The sequence below is a fragment of the Oncorhynchus nerka genome, linkage group LG2, assembly GCF_034236695.1.
Source record: "Oncorhynchus nerka isolate Pitt River linkage group LG2, Oner_Uvic_2.0, whole genome shotgun sequence".
Classification (NCBI taxonomy): domain Eukaryota; kingdom Metazoa; phylum Chordata; class Actinopteri; order Salmoniformes; family Salmonidae; genus Oncorhynchus; species Oncorhynchus nerka.
Window position 1 is genome coordinate 6,677,247 of NC_088397.1, and position 15,016 is coordinate 6,692,262.

The 15,016-nt window shown below is 47.6% G+C and overlaps 1 pseudogene; it reads right to left on the bottom strand.

Moving 5' to 3' along the window:
- The window catches only part of LOC135572535 (transmembrane protein 255B-like), a 35,801-nt pseudogene that overhangs the window by 17,710 nt on the left and 3,075 nt on the right, over positions 1–15,016 (bottom strand).

Below are 15,016 nucleotides of genomic sequence, written 5' to 3' on the forward strand. Positions count from 1 at the left end.
GGAAGGAAGGAAAGGGAGGTAAGGGGGAGAGGAGGAGGGGAAGGAGGAGGGGGGAGAAGGAGGGGGGCGAAGGAGAGGAAGAGAGGAAGAAGAGGAGGTAAGGAGGAGAAGCGAGGAGGTTAAGGAGAGGGAGAGAAGGAGAGAAGTAGAATTAGTAAGTGTAATGCACATAACACACCCCGACACACAAACACAGCCAGTGTCCCAGTAAGTGCCCTTGCCTCAGATGATTGTGTTGCCTGGATGAGGACTGGGGTACTAAAGGAAATGTACAGCTCTGTGCTTCCTGCCTCGTCAGGCAGAGGTACTTTATGGGTTGTTTAGTGTCCTCCAATCAGAGAGGGCCAAAGGGACAACCCTTCTACACAGGGAAGGTCAATCTCATTCCCCCGATCTGATTCACCAACACACACACCTTAACACAGACTGTCTCTCTCTCACACACACACGTCACATACTCATCCACGCACACACGCACCCACACACACACAAGCACACAAGCACACACACCTTTTCACAATCTCTTCTCACACACACACATGCACACACACACACACACACAAACATTCACAAACTCACATACTCTGACAAACACACATCCTATGAAGACACATCCTAAACTCAGTTAAATCAATACAGCCTCATTCCATTGACAGGGAGAAAACCATTCATGTTATAAACCCAGTCAGTTGGAAATGAGGGTTTTCTAATCAAGGCCTGTTCATGGGAACATGACTGGTGGTCATTTTAATTCTTCAGCTCACTGAGTCACCATGATGGAGTGTGTGTGAGCACGTTGTACACACACACACAGACACAGACACAGACACAGACACACACACACACACACACACACACACACACACACACACACACACACACACACACACACACACACACACACACACACACACACACACACACACACACACACACACACACACACACACACACACACACACACACACACACACACACTGACCCAGACGCCCACACACACACACAGACACACACTGCCCATCCAACCCCAGCAGACCCGATCACAGATGGGTGTTCATCAAGTTGATATTGTAAAGCGTTTTAACTGCCTCCCAATCCCTCCTAGCAGACTGGTGCTGGGCTGATGGCCGTGTGCTTTTCCTGTACCTCCTTACTGCCCTGGCCCAGCTTTCATCCCTCCCTGCCGTGACACTCTCTATCAATGGAGATACACATGTTCCTCACAAGACTCTCTTTTTACGCAAGGTGAAAATCTGAATCCAACAGAAGCCTCAATACACACAAAGTCCTCTACTCCTCTCATCTCCTCTCATATCCCATCTCTCCTCTCTTCTCCCCTCCTCCCTTAACCCATCTCTCCTCTCCTCTCCCCTCCTCTCTTAACCCATCTCTCCTCTCCTCTCCCCTCCTCTCATATCCCATCTCTCCTCCTCTCCCCTCCTCTCTTAACCCATCTCCCCTCCTCTCTTAACCCATCTCCCTCCTCTCCCCTCCTCTCTTAACCCATCTCTCCCCTCCTCTCATATCTCATCTCTCCTCCTCTCCCCTCCTCTCTTATCCCATCTCCCTCTCTCTCCCCTCTCTTAACACATCTCTCCTCTCCCCTCCTCTCATATCCCATCTCTCCTCCTCTCCCCTCCTCTCTTAACACATATCTCCTCCTCTCCCCTCCTCTCATATCCCATCTCTCCTCCTCTCCCCTCCTCTCTTAACCCATCTCTCCCCTCTCTTAACCCATCTCTCCCCTCTCTTAACACATCTCCTCTCATATCCCATCTCTCCTCCTCTCCCCTCCTCTCTTAACACATCTCTCCTCCTCTCCTCTCCTCTCCCCTCCTCTCATATCCCATCTCTCCTCCTCTCTCCCTGCTCTCTTAATCCATCTCTCCCCCTCTCTTAACCCATCTCTCCCCTCTCTTAACACATCTCCTCTTATCCCATCTCTCCTCCTCTCCCCTCCTCTCTTAACCCATCTCTCCCCTCTCTTAACCCATCTCTCCCCTCTCTTAACCCATCTCTCCTCCTCTCTTAACACATCTCCTCTTATCCCATCTCTCCTCCTCTCCCTCCTCTCTTAATCCATCTCTCCCCCTCTCTAACCCATCTCTCCCCCTCTCTTAACCCATCTCTCCCCTCTCTTAACACATCTCTCCCCCTCTCTTAACCCATCTCTCCCCTCTCTTAACACATCTCTCTCCTCTTATCCCATCTCTCCTCCTCTCCCCTCCTCTCTTAACCCATCTCTCCCCTCTCTTAACACATCTCCTCTCCCCTCCTCTCTTAACCCATCTCTCCCCCTCTCTTAACCCATCTCTCCCCCTCTCTTACCACATCTCCTCTCCTCTTATCCCATCTCCTCCTCTCCTCCTCTCTTAACCCATCTCTCCCCTCTCTTAACACATCTCTCCCCTCTCTTAACACATCTCTCCCCTCTCTTAACACATCTCTCCCCTCTCTTAACACATCTCCTCTCCTCTTATCCCATCTCTCCTCCTCTCCCTCCTCTCTTATCCCATCTCCCCTCCTCTCTTAACCCATCTCTCCCCTCTCTTAACACATCTCTCTCCTCTTATCCCATCTCTCCTCCTCTCCCCTCCTCTCTTAACCCATCTCTCCCCTCTCTTAACACATCTCCCTCTCCTCTCTCTTAACCCATCTCTCCCCTCTCTTAACCCATCTCTCCCCTCTCTTACCCATCTCCTCTCCTCTTATCCCATCTCTCTCCTCTCCCCTCCTCTCTTAACCCATCTCTCCCCTCTCTTAACACATCTCTCCCCTCTCTTAACACATCTCTCCCCTCTCTTAACACATCTCCTCTCCTCTTATCCCATCTCTCCTCCTCTCCCCTCCTCTCTTATCCCATCTCTCCTCCTCTCCCTCCTCTCTTAACCCATCTCTCCCCCTCTCTTAACCCATCTCTCCCCTCTCTTAACACATCTCCTCTCCTCTTATCCCATCTCTCCTCCTCTCCCCTCCTCTCTTAACCCATCTCTCCCCCTCTCTTAACACATCTCCTCTCCTCTTAGCCCATCTCTCCTCCTCTCCCCTCCTCTCTTAACCCATCTCTCCCCCTCTATTAACACATCTCCTCTCCTCTTATCCCATCTCTCCTCCTCTCCCTCCTCTCTTAACCCATCTCTCCCCCTCTCTTAACACATCTCTCCCCCTCTCTTAACACATCTCACCCCCTCTCTTAACACATCTCTCCCCCCTCTTAACACATCTCTCCCCTCTCTTAACACATCTCCTCTCCTCTTATCCCATCTCTCCTCCTCTCCCCTCCTCTCTTAACACATCTCTCTTCCCCCTCTCTTAACACATCTCTCCCCCTTATCCCATCTCTCTCCTCTCTCCCCCTCTCTTAACACATCTCCTCTCCTCTTATCCCATCTCTCCTCCTCCCCTCCTCTCTTAACCCATCTCTCCCACTCTTAACCCATCTCTCCTCCTCTCTCCCCTCTCTTAACACATCTCCTCTCCTCTTATCCCATCTCCTCCTCTCCCCTCCTCTCTTAACCCATCTCTCCCCTCTCCCCCTCCTCTCTTAACACATCTCCTCTCCTCTTATCCCATCTCTCCCATCTCTCCCCTCTCTTAACCCATCTCTCCTCCTCTCCCCTCCTCTCTTAACCCATCTCTCCCCTCTCTTAACCCATCTCTCCTCCTCTCCCCCTCTCTTAACACATCTCCTCTCCTCTTATCCCATCTCTCCTCCTCTCCCCTCCTCTCTTAACCCATCTCTCTCCCCCCCTCCTCTTAACACATCTCCTCTCCTCTTATCCCATCTCTCCTCCTCTCAACACATCTCCTCTCCTCTTATCCCATCTCTCCTCCTCTCCCCTCCTCTCTTAACCCATCTCTCTTAACACATCCCCTCCTCTTAACCCATCTCCCCTCTCTTAACCCATCTCTCCCCTCTTATCCCATCTCTCCTCCTCTCTCCCCCTCTCTTAACACATCTCCTCTCCTCTTAATACATCTCTCCTCCTCTCCTCTCCCATCTCTCCTCCTCTCTTCTCCCCTTCTTTCCTCTCCTCCCTGCTCTCTGCCTCTATTCTCCATTCATCTTCTCCTCCTCTCCTCTCTCCTCTCCTCTCCTCTCTCTGCTCTCCCCTCCTCTCCTCGGTCCAGTGTAGTTCATTAGCAGTTTAAATGACTGCTGTTTTATGGGCTGCAGAAGGAGAGGTCCCTGCCCGGCACAGAACAGTGTGTAGCAGGAGATGACAATGGGCCCTGACAACAGCATTAGTTCACTTTACCTAAAGCACCAGCTGCCAGCTCGTAAAAACCCACTCCATCACACACTTTCAAGAGGGAGAGGGAGAGAGACAGAGAGAGGGAGAGGGAGAGGGAGAGAGAGAGAGAGAGAGAGAGATAGATAGAGAGGGAGAGGGACAGAGAGAGGGAGAGAGAGAGAGAGAGAGAGAGAGAGAGAGAGAGAGAGGGACAGAGAGAGGGAGAGGGAGAGAGATAGAGAGAGAGAGAGAGGGAGAGATACAACGACAGATAGAGCGAGAGGGGATCTACAATGTTAGGTAACAGCTCCTAATGACCATCTGAAGGTGGAGAGGATCACTGCAGAGTGGACAGTAATCAACGGCCAGAGGCAGCCAGCATGATTATCAGCTGCTGGACACACCACAGCCCTCTGGGTAAAATACGACCCTTAACTGGCCACCGCCCGGGCCACAAGGTTACCGGGAGGACGACACACACAGTATGAAATACACCCTCAAACTACCGGGAGGACAACAGTCTCTGAAACAGACCTCTTAACTTCCCCTAGTGTAAGAGGATCCAGGCCTGACAACACCAACGACCAGTTCTATTGAAACTAATTGAGGCCAAAAATACTTTGAAGCCTTCAGTTGTTCTTGTTCAGGTAACAGAGTAGAGTTCCTTCAATCACAACCCTCCAAACAGGCACTTCCTTTCAGTTAGAGGTTAGATGTCACAGGTCTCTGAGTTCCAGGAAGTGACACAGTGTCACCTGACTCTGGTCTGTTGTGTTGAAACTGCAGGGTGATACGGCTTGTTGCTCTTTAATGAGCCAACCTGATCATCCCAATCTGCTATCACTTTACTACTGATACTAACATAGATGTGTGTGAGAGAGAGAGAGAGAGAGAGAGAGAGAGAGAGAGAGAGAGAGAGAGGGAGAGAGAGAGAGAGAGAGAGAGAGAGAGAGAGAGAGAGAGAGAGGGGAGAGAGGGAGAGGGAGAGGGAGAGAGTGAGAGAGAGAGAGAGAGAGAGAGAGAGAGAGGGGAGAGAGGGGGAAAGAGGGGGAGAGAGAGAGAGAGTGAGAGAGTGAGAGAGTGAGAGGGAGAGAGAGAGAGAGAGAGAGAGGGAGAGTTATGGACACTGCAGCTCAGTGAGTGTGCCAGCCAGCAGCTATGTTGTCATTACATTTTAAGGCTGGAAGCTGGGGACAGGGAGCCATGCTGGGCAGGGGGGAGGAGGGAGGCAGGGGGAAGGAGTGAAAGTTGAGGGTGTGTGAGGGCTTGGCACAGTGGCACCTCTTGTGCAGAGCAACTATAAGCCCAGTAGTATGTATTCTGAGGTAACGTCAAGCTGGCCTCTACACCTGCTGACAGTCACCAGTGAAAAGAAAAGGTAGCTTTGGATCCTCTGTAACCTACAATGGTTCCAGTATTACAGTTCCTTTGTAACCTACAATGGATCCAGTATACAGTTCCTCTGTAACCTACAATGGATCCAGTATACAGTTCCTCTGTAACCTACAATGGATCCAGTATTACAGTTCCTCTGTAACCTACAATGGATCCAGTATACAGTTCCTTTGTAACCTACAATGGATCCAGTATACAGTTCCTCTGTAACCTACAATGGATCCAGTATTACAGTTCCTTTGTTCTACAATGGATCCAGTATACAGTTCCTGTGTAACCTACAATGGATCCAGTATTACAGTTCCTCTGTAACCTACAATGGATCCAGTATACAGTTCCTCTGTAACCTACAATGGATCCAGTATTACAGTTCCTCTGTAACCTACAATGGATCCAGTATACAGTTCCTTTGTAACCTACAATGGATCCAGTATACAGTTCCTCTGTAACCTACAATGGATCCAGTATTACAGTTCCTTTGTAACCTACAATGGATCCAGTATACAGTTCCTGTGTAACCTACAATGGATCCAGTATTACAGTTCCTCTGTAACCTACAATGGATCCAGTATACAGTTCCTGTGTAACCTACAATGGATCCAGTATACAGTTCCTCTGTAACCTACAATGGATCCAGTATTACAGTTCCTTTGTAACCTACAATGGATCCAGTATTACAGTTCCTCTGTAACCTACAATGGATCCAGTATACAGTTCCTCTGTAACCTACAATGGATCCAGTATTACAGTTCCTCTGTAACCTACAATGGATCCAGTATACAGTTCCTCTGTAACCTACAATGGATCCAGTATACAGTTCCTGTGTAACCTACAATGGATCCAGTATACAGTTCCTGTGTAACCTACAATGGATCCAGTATTACAGTTCCTCTGTAACCTACAATGGATCCAGTATACAGTTCCTGTGTAACCTACAATGGATCCAGTATACAGTTCCTCTGTAACCTACAATGGATCCAGTATTACAGTTCCTTTGTAACCTACAATGGATCCAGTATTACAGTTCCTCTGTAACCTACAATGGATCCAGTATACAGTTCCTCTGTAACCTACAATGGATCCAGTATTACAGTTCCTCTGTAACCTACAATGGATCCAGTATACAGTTCCTGTGTAACCTACAATGGATCCAGTATTACAGTTCCTTTGTAACCTACAATGGATCCAGTATACAGTTCCTGTGTAACCTACAATGGATCCAGTATTACAGTTCCTCTGTAACCTACAATGGATCCAGTATACAGTTCCTCTGTAACCTACAATGGATCCAGTATACAGTTCCTGTCTAACCTACAATGGATCCAGTATACAGTTCCTCTGTAACCTACAATGGATCCAGTATACAGTTCCTGTGTAACCTACAATGGATCCAGTATACAGTTCCTGTGTAACCTACAATGGATCCAGTATACAGTTCCTCTGTAACCTACAATGGATCCAGTATTACAGTTCCTCTGTAACCTACAGTAGATCCAGTATACGGTTCCTCTGTAACCTACAATGGATCCAGTATTACAGTTCCTCTGTAACCTACAATGGATCCAGTATACAGTTCCTCTGTAACCTACAATGGATTCAGTATTACAGTTCCTCTGTAACCTACAATGGATCCAGTATACAGTTCCTGTGTAACCTACAATGGATCCAGTATACAGTTCCTGTGTAACCTACAATGGATCCAGTATACAGTTCCTCTGTAACCTACAATGGATCCAGTATTACAGTTCCTCTGTAACCTACAGTAGATCCAGTATACGGTTCCTCTGTAACCTACAATGGATCCAGTATTACAGTTCCTCTGTAACCTACAATGGATCCAGTATTACAGTTCCTCTGTAACCTACAATGGATCCAGTATACAGTTCCTCTGTAACCTACAATGGATCCAGTATTACAGTTCCTCTGTAACCTACAATGGATCCAGTATACAGTGAGTTGTAGAGGAAGATATGGTGATCCAACCAGATACATGACACCAGACATGTTAAATAAATTACTAACCTAGAAAGATCCAGGTACAGTCACTGATACCCAGGGGGCCGAGCGGTGCCTCCATGGCACACTGTGTCCCTTTCGGAGAGGTTCCTGTCGTCCTAATGCTTCATCCAATACTAACACAATTGCCTGTGTTCTCACCCGAGCTCTAAGCCAATCACATTCACTTCCCTGACCACACATCCAATCACGTGCATTGACCGGGACCATTACAGTAGAACAGTAATCTAATTTTCCGAAGGCTCAGAAATGGCCCTCTGCTATAAACTCTTTTCTAAACTCATAACTTCGGTAACATAACCTGTGTATTGTTGATTTGATGCCCCATCAATAAGAAGGCAAGATAATGACATCCCCATATTGTTACCTACTGTTCTGTGCCTTCATGTTTACAAATGCCAAAGGGGTAGACATGGGAATCGGGATAGAGTTAGAGTAAGGGGTTAGGAGTTAGGGGTTAGGGGTATGGGTAAGGGGTTAATATCAGGTTAGGGGTTAGGGTTAATATCAGGTTAGGGGTAAGAGATTAGTGGTTAGGGTTAATGTCAGGTTAGGGGTAAGGGTTAGGGTTAATATCAGGTTAGGGGTAAGGGTTAGGGTTAATATCAGGTTAGGGGTAAGGGTTAATATCAGGTTAGGGGTAAGGGATTAGGGTTAATATCAGGTTAGGGGTAAGGGTTGGGGTTAATATCAGGTTAGGGGTAAGGGTTAGGGTTAATATCAGGTTAGGGGTAAGGGTTAGGGTTCATATCAGGTTAGGGGTAAGGGTTGGGGTTAATATCAGGTTAGGGGTAAGGGGTTAGGGATTAGGGGTTAGGGTTAATATCAGGTTAGGGGTAAGGGTTAGGGTTAATATCAGGTTAGGGGTCAGGGTTAGGGTTAATATCAGGTTAGGGGTAATGGATTAGGGATTCGGGGTTAGGGTTAATGTCAGGTTAGGGCTAAGGGTTAGGGTTAATATCAGGTTAGGGGTAAGGGTTAATATCAGGTTAAGGGAAAGGGTTAGGGTTAATATCAGGTTAGGGGTAAGGGTTAGGGGTTAGGTTTAATGCCAGGTTAGGGGTAAGGGTTAGGGTTAATATCAGGTTAGGGGTAAGGGTTAATATCAGGTTAAGGGTAAGGGTTAGGGGTAACGTCAGGTTAGGGGTAAGGGTAAGGGTTGGGGGTAAGGGTTAGAGGTTAGGAGTTAGGGATTAGGGGTTAGGGTTAATATCAGGTTAGGGGTAAGGGATTAGGGGTTAGGTTTAATGTCAGGTTAGGGATAAGGGTTAGGGTTAATATCAGGTTAGGGGTAAGGGTTAATATCAGGTTAAGGGTAAGGGTTAGGGGTAATGTCAGGTTAGGGGTAAGGGTTAGTGGTAAGGGTAGGGGGTAAAGGTTAGGGGTAAGTGATTATCAGGGGGTAAGGGTTAGGGGTAAGGATTAGGGGTAAGGGTTAGGGGTAAGGGTTAGGGGTTAGGATTAATATCAGGTTAGGGTAAGGGTTAGGGGTAAGGATTAGGGGTGAGGGTTAGAGGTAAGGGTTAGGGGTAAAGGTTAGGGGTAAATGTTAGGGGTAAAGGTTAGAGGTAAGGGTTAGGGGTAAGGATTTAGGGTTAGGGGTAAGGGATTAGGGGTTAGGGTTAATATCAGGTTAGTGGTAAGGGTTAGGGGTAAGGATTAGGGGTAAGGGTTAGGGTTAGGGTTAATATCAGGTTAGGGTAAGGGTTAGGGGTTAGGGTTAATATCAGGTTAGGGTAAGGGTTAGGGGTAAGGATTAGGGGTAAGGGTTAGAGGTAAGGGTTAGGGGTAAAGGTTAGGGGTAAATGTTAGGGGTAAAGGTTAGGGGTAAAGGTTAGGGGTAAAGGTTAGGGGTAAGGGTTAGGGGTAAGGGTTAGGGGTTAGGGTTAATATCAGGTTAGTGGTAAGGGTTAGGGGTAAGGGTTAGGGGTAAGGGTTAGGGTTAATATCAGGTTAGGGGTAAGGGTTAGGGTTAATATCAGGTTAGGGGTAAGGGTTAGGGGTAAGGATTAGGGGTAAGGGTTAGAGGTAAGGGTTAGGGGTAAAGGTTAGGGGTAAATGTTAGGGGTAAAGGTTAGGGGTAAAGGTTAGGGTAAAGGTTAGGGGTAAGGGATTAGGGGTTAGGTTTAATGTCAGGTTAGGGGTAAGGGTTAGGGTTAATATCAGGTTAGGGGTAAGGGTTAATATCAGGTTAAGGGTAAGGGTTAGGGGTAATGTCAGGTTAGGGGTAAGGGTTAGTGGTAAGGGTAAGGGGTAAAGGTTAGGGGTAAGTGATTAGGGGTAAGGGTTAGGGGTAAGGATTAGGGGTAAGGGTTAGGGGTTAGGGTTAATATCAGGTTAGGGGTAAGGGTTAGGGGTTAGGGTTAATATCAGGTTAGGGTAAGGGTTAGGGGTAAGGATTAGGGGTAAGGGTTAGAGGTAAGGGTTAGGGGTAAAGGTTAGGGGTAAATGTTAGGGGTAAAGGTTAGGGGTAAAGGTTAGGGGTTAGGGGTAAGGGTTAGGGTTAATATCAGGTTAGTGGTAAGGGTTAGGGGTAAGGGTTATGGGTAAGGGGTTAGGGTTAATATCAGGTTAGGGGTAAGGGTTGGGGGTTAGGGTTAATATCAGGTTAGGGTAAGGGTTAGGGGTAACGTCAGGTTAGGGGTAAGGGTAAGGGTTGGGGGTAAGGGTTAGAGGTTAGGAGTTAGGGATTAGGGGTTAGGGTTAATATCAGGTTAGGGGTAAGGGATTAGGGGTTAGGTTTAATGTCAGGTTAGGGATAAGGGTTAGGGTTAATATAAGGTTAGGGGTAAGGGTTAATATCAGGTTAAGGGTAAGGGGTAATGTCAGGTTAGGGGTAAGGGTTAGTGGTAAGGGTAAGGGGTAAAGGTTAGGGGTAAGTGATTAGGGGGTAAGGGTTAGGGGTAAGGATTAGGGGAGGGTTAGGGGTAAGGGTTAGGGGGGTAAGGGTTAGGGGTTAGGGTTAATATCAGGTTAGGGTAAGGGTTAGGGTAAGGATTAGGGTAAGGGTTAGAGGTAAGGGTTAGGGTAAGGTTAGGGGTAAATGTTAGGGGTAAAGGTTAGGGGTAAGGTTAGGGGTAAGGATTAGGGGTAAGGATTAGGGGGTAGGGGTTAGGGATTAGGGGTTAGGGGGTTAATATCAGGTTAGTGGTAAGGGTTAGGGGTAAGGATTAGGGTATCAGGTTAGGGGTTAGGGTTAGGGTAAGGGTTAGGAGGTTAGGGGTAAATGTTAGGGGGTAAAGGTTAGGGGTAAAGGTTAAGGTTAGGGGTAAAGGTTAGGGGTAAGGGTTAGGGGTAAGGGTTAGGGGTTAGGGTTAATATCAGGTTAGTGGTAAGGGTTAGGGGGGTAAGGGTTAGGGGTAAGGGTTAGGGTTAATATCAGGTTAGGGGTAAGGGTTAGGGTTAATATCAGGTTAGGGGTAGGGTTAGGGTTAGGGGGGTAAGGATTAGGGGTAAGGGTTAGGGGTAAGGGTTAGGGGTAAGGGTTAGGGTAAAGGTTAGGGGTAAAGGTTAGGGGTAAAGGTTAGGGTAAAGGTTAGGGGTAAGGGATTAGGGGTTAGGGTTTTAATGTCAGGTTAGGGGTAAGGGTTAGGGTTAATATCAGGTTAGGGGTAAGGGTTAATATCAGGTTAAGGGTTAGGGTTAGGGGTAATGTCAGGTTAGGGGTAAGGGTTAGTGGTAAGGGTAAAGGTTAGGGGTAAGGTTAGGGGTAAATTAGGGGTAAGGGTTAGGGGTAAAGGTTAGGGGTAAGGTTAGGGGTAAGGGTTAGGGGTAAGGGTTAGGGGTTAATATCAGGTTAGGGGTAAGGGTTATGGGTTAGGGTTAATATCAGGTTAGGGTAAGGGTTAGGGGTAAGGATTAGGGGTAAGGTTAGGGTAAGGGTTAGGGGTAAGGGTTAGGGGTAAATGTTAGGGGTAAAGGTTAGGGGTAAAGGTTAGGGGTAAGGTTTAGGGGTAAGGTTTAGGGGTTAGGGTTAGGGGTTAGGGTTAATATCAGGTTAGGGGTAAGGGTTAGGGGTTAGGGTTAATATCAGGTTAGTGGTAAGGGTTAGGGGTAAGGATTAGGGGTAAGGGTTAGGGGTTAGGGTTAATCAGGTTATCAGGTTAGGGGTAAGGGTTAGGGGTTAGGGTAAAGGTTAAGGGTTATCAGGTTAGGGTAAGGGTTAGGGGTAAGGATTAGGGGTAAGGGTTAGAGGTAAGGGTTAGGGGTAAAGGTTAGGGGTAAATGTTAGGGGTAAAGGGGTAAAAGGTTAGGGGTAAAGGTTAGGGGTAAGGGTTAGGGTAAGGGTTAGGGTTAATAGGTTAGGTTAGTGGTAAGGGTTAGGGGTAAGGGTTATGGGTAAGGGGTTAGGGTTAATATCAGGTTAGGGGTAAGGGTTAGGGGTAAGGGTTATGGGTAAGGGGCTAGGGTTAATATCAGGTTAGGGGGTTAGGGTTAGGGGTAAGGATTAGGGGTAAGGGTTAGAGGTAAGGGTTAGGGGTAAAGGTTAGGGGTAAAGGTTAGGGGTAAAGGTTAGGGTAAGGGTTAGGTAAAGGTTAGGGGTAAGGTTAGGTTAATATCAGGTTAGTGGTAAGGGTTAGGGGTAAGGGTTAGGGGTAAGGGTTAGGGTTAGGGGGTAAGGGTTAGGGGTTAGGGTTAATATCAGGTTAGGGTAAGGGTTAGGGGTAAGGGTTAGGGGTTAGGGGTAAAGGGGTTAGGGGTAATCAGGTTAGGGGTAAGGGTTGGTAAGGGGGGTAAGGGTTAAGGGTTGATCAGGTTAGGGTAAGGGTTAGGGGGTTAGGTTTAATATCAGGTTAGGGTAAGGGTTAGGGGTAAGGATTAGGGGTAAGGGTTAGAGGTAAGGGTTAGGGGTAGGTTAGTAGGTAAATGTTAGGGGTAAAGGTTAGGGGTAAAGGTTAGGGGTAAGGGTTAGGGGTAAGGGTTAGGGGTTAGGGTTAATATCAGGTTAGGGGGTAAGGGGTTAGGGGTATCAGGTTAGGGGTAAGGGTTAGGGTAAGGGTTAGGGGTAAGGTTAGGGGTAAATGTTAGGGGGGTAAAGGTTAGGGTAAAGGTTAGGGGTAAAGGTTAGGGGTAAGGGTTAGGGGTAATGGTTAGGGGTTAGGGTTAATATCAGGTTAGTGGTAAGGGTTAGGGGTAAGGGTTAGGGGGGTAAGGGTTAGGGTTAATATCAGGTTAGGGGTAAGGGTTAGGGTTAATATCAGGTTAGGGGTAAGGGTTAGGGGTAGGATTAGGGGTAAGGGTTAGAGGTAAGGGTTAGGGGTAAAGGTTAGGGTAAAAGTGGGGTTAGGGGTAATGTTCAGGTTTAAGGGTTAGGGTTAAAGGTTAGGGTAAGGGTTAGGGAGGGTTAGGGTTAGGTTTTAATGTCAGGTTAGGGGTAAGGGTTAGTGGTAAGGGTAGGTTAGGTAAAGGGTTAGGGGTAAGTGATTAGGGGGTATTAGGGTTAGGTTTAAGGATTAGGGTAAGGGTTTGGGGTTAGGGTTAATATCAGGTTAGGGGTAAGGGTTAGGGGTTAGGGTTAATATCAGGTTAGGGTAAGGGTTAGGGGTAAGGATTAGGGGTAAGGGTTAGAGGTAAGGGTTAGGGGTAAAGGTTAGGGGTAAATGTTAGGGGTAAAGGTTAGGGGTAAAGGTTAGGGGTAAAGGTTAGGGGTAAGGGTTAGGGGTAAAAGTTAGGGGTAAGGGTTAATATCAGGTTAGTGGTAAGGGTTAGGGGTAAGGGTTAGGGGTAAGGGGTTAGGGTTAATATCAGGTTAGGGGTAAAGATTAGGGGTTAGGGTTAATATCAGGTTAGGGTAAGGGTTAGGGGTAAGGTTTAGGGGTAAGGGTTAGAGGTAAGGGTTAGGGGTAAAGGTTAGGGGTAAATGTTAGGGGTAAAGGTTAGGGGTAAAGGTTAGGGGTAAGGGTTAGGGGTAAAGGTTAGGGGTAAAGGTTATGGGTAAAGGTTAGGGGTAAGGGTTAGGGGTAATGGTTAGGGGTAAGGGTTAACGTCAGGTTAGGGGTAAGGTTTAAAGACTCACCATGGGTCTTCGATTCTCTAGCAAATTAATTCCAACGATCCCTAAGAACGCCCCGAAACTCAGCTGGAGAAAGAGAGAAAGTAGGCACTTTATTTACAGAGATTGTTGACTTTCCACTCGAGGAGAGAGTTCAGTCAGTTGTTATGGTGATAACTGTGGTGCTAGAGGAGAGAGTTTAGTCAGTTGTTATGGTGATAACTGTGGTGCTAGAGGAGAGAGTTCAGTCAGTTGTTATGGTGATAACTGTGGTGCTAGAGGAGAGAGTTCAGTCAGTTGTTATGGTGATAACTGTGGTGCTAGAGGAGAGAGTTCAGTCAGTTGTTATGGTGATAACTGTGGTGCTAGAGGAGAGAGTTCAGTCAGTTGTTATGGTGATAACTGTGGTGCTAGATGAGAGAGTTCAGTCAGTTGTTATGGTGATAACTGTGGTGCTAGAGGAGAGAGTTCAGTCAGTTGTTATGGTGATAACTGTGGTGCTAGAGGAGAGAGTTCAGTCAGTTGTTATGGTGATAACTGTGGTGCTAGATGAGAGAGTTCAGTCAGTTGTTATGGTGATAACTGTGGTGCTAGAGGAGAGAGTTCAGTCAGTTGTTATGGTGATAACTGTGGTGCTAGAGGAGAGAGTTCAGTCTGTTGTTATGGTGATAACTGTGCACATCTTTTGACCAGAGTGGGCCCTGCATAGGAAATAGGGTGCCGTTTTGGATGCTGCCAGTGACTCACGGTGATGCCAGGGTAGTATCCAGCGACAGCCACGTTCCCGGTACGGGTGGCAGAGACCAGTCCCACCACCAGAACCACCACAGACAGAGACAACAGGGAGATGGTCACCCATAACGCTGTCCTCCGACGCTTCATATACTGAGCTGGAGGGAGGGGAGAGACAGAGAGAGACAGAGAGACAGAGACACAGAGTGAGAGATAGGGAGATGGACCGCGAGAGAGACAGAGAGCGAGGGAGAGAGAGAGAGAGAGAGTGACGGACCGCGAGAGAGACAGAGAGCAAGCGAGGAGAGAGAGAGAGAGAGAGAGAGAGAGAGAGACAGAGACAGAGACAGAGACAGAGACAGAGAGAGAGAGACAGACAGAGAGTGAGAGAGAGAGGAGAGACGGACCATAATCAACTCCATGAGAGAGACACTGAAGAGCTTGAGGGAGAGAGAGAGAGAGAGACAGAGACAGACAGACAGAGAGAGAGAGAGAGAGAGAGAGAGAGAGAGAGAGAGGGAGAGACAGAGAGGGAGAGACAGAGAGGGAGAGACAGAGAGGGAGAGACAGAGACAGAGACAGAGACAGAGACAGAGAGGGAGAGACAGAGACAGAGACAGAGAGACAGAGAGAGGAGAAAAGGAGA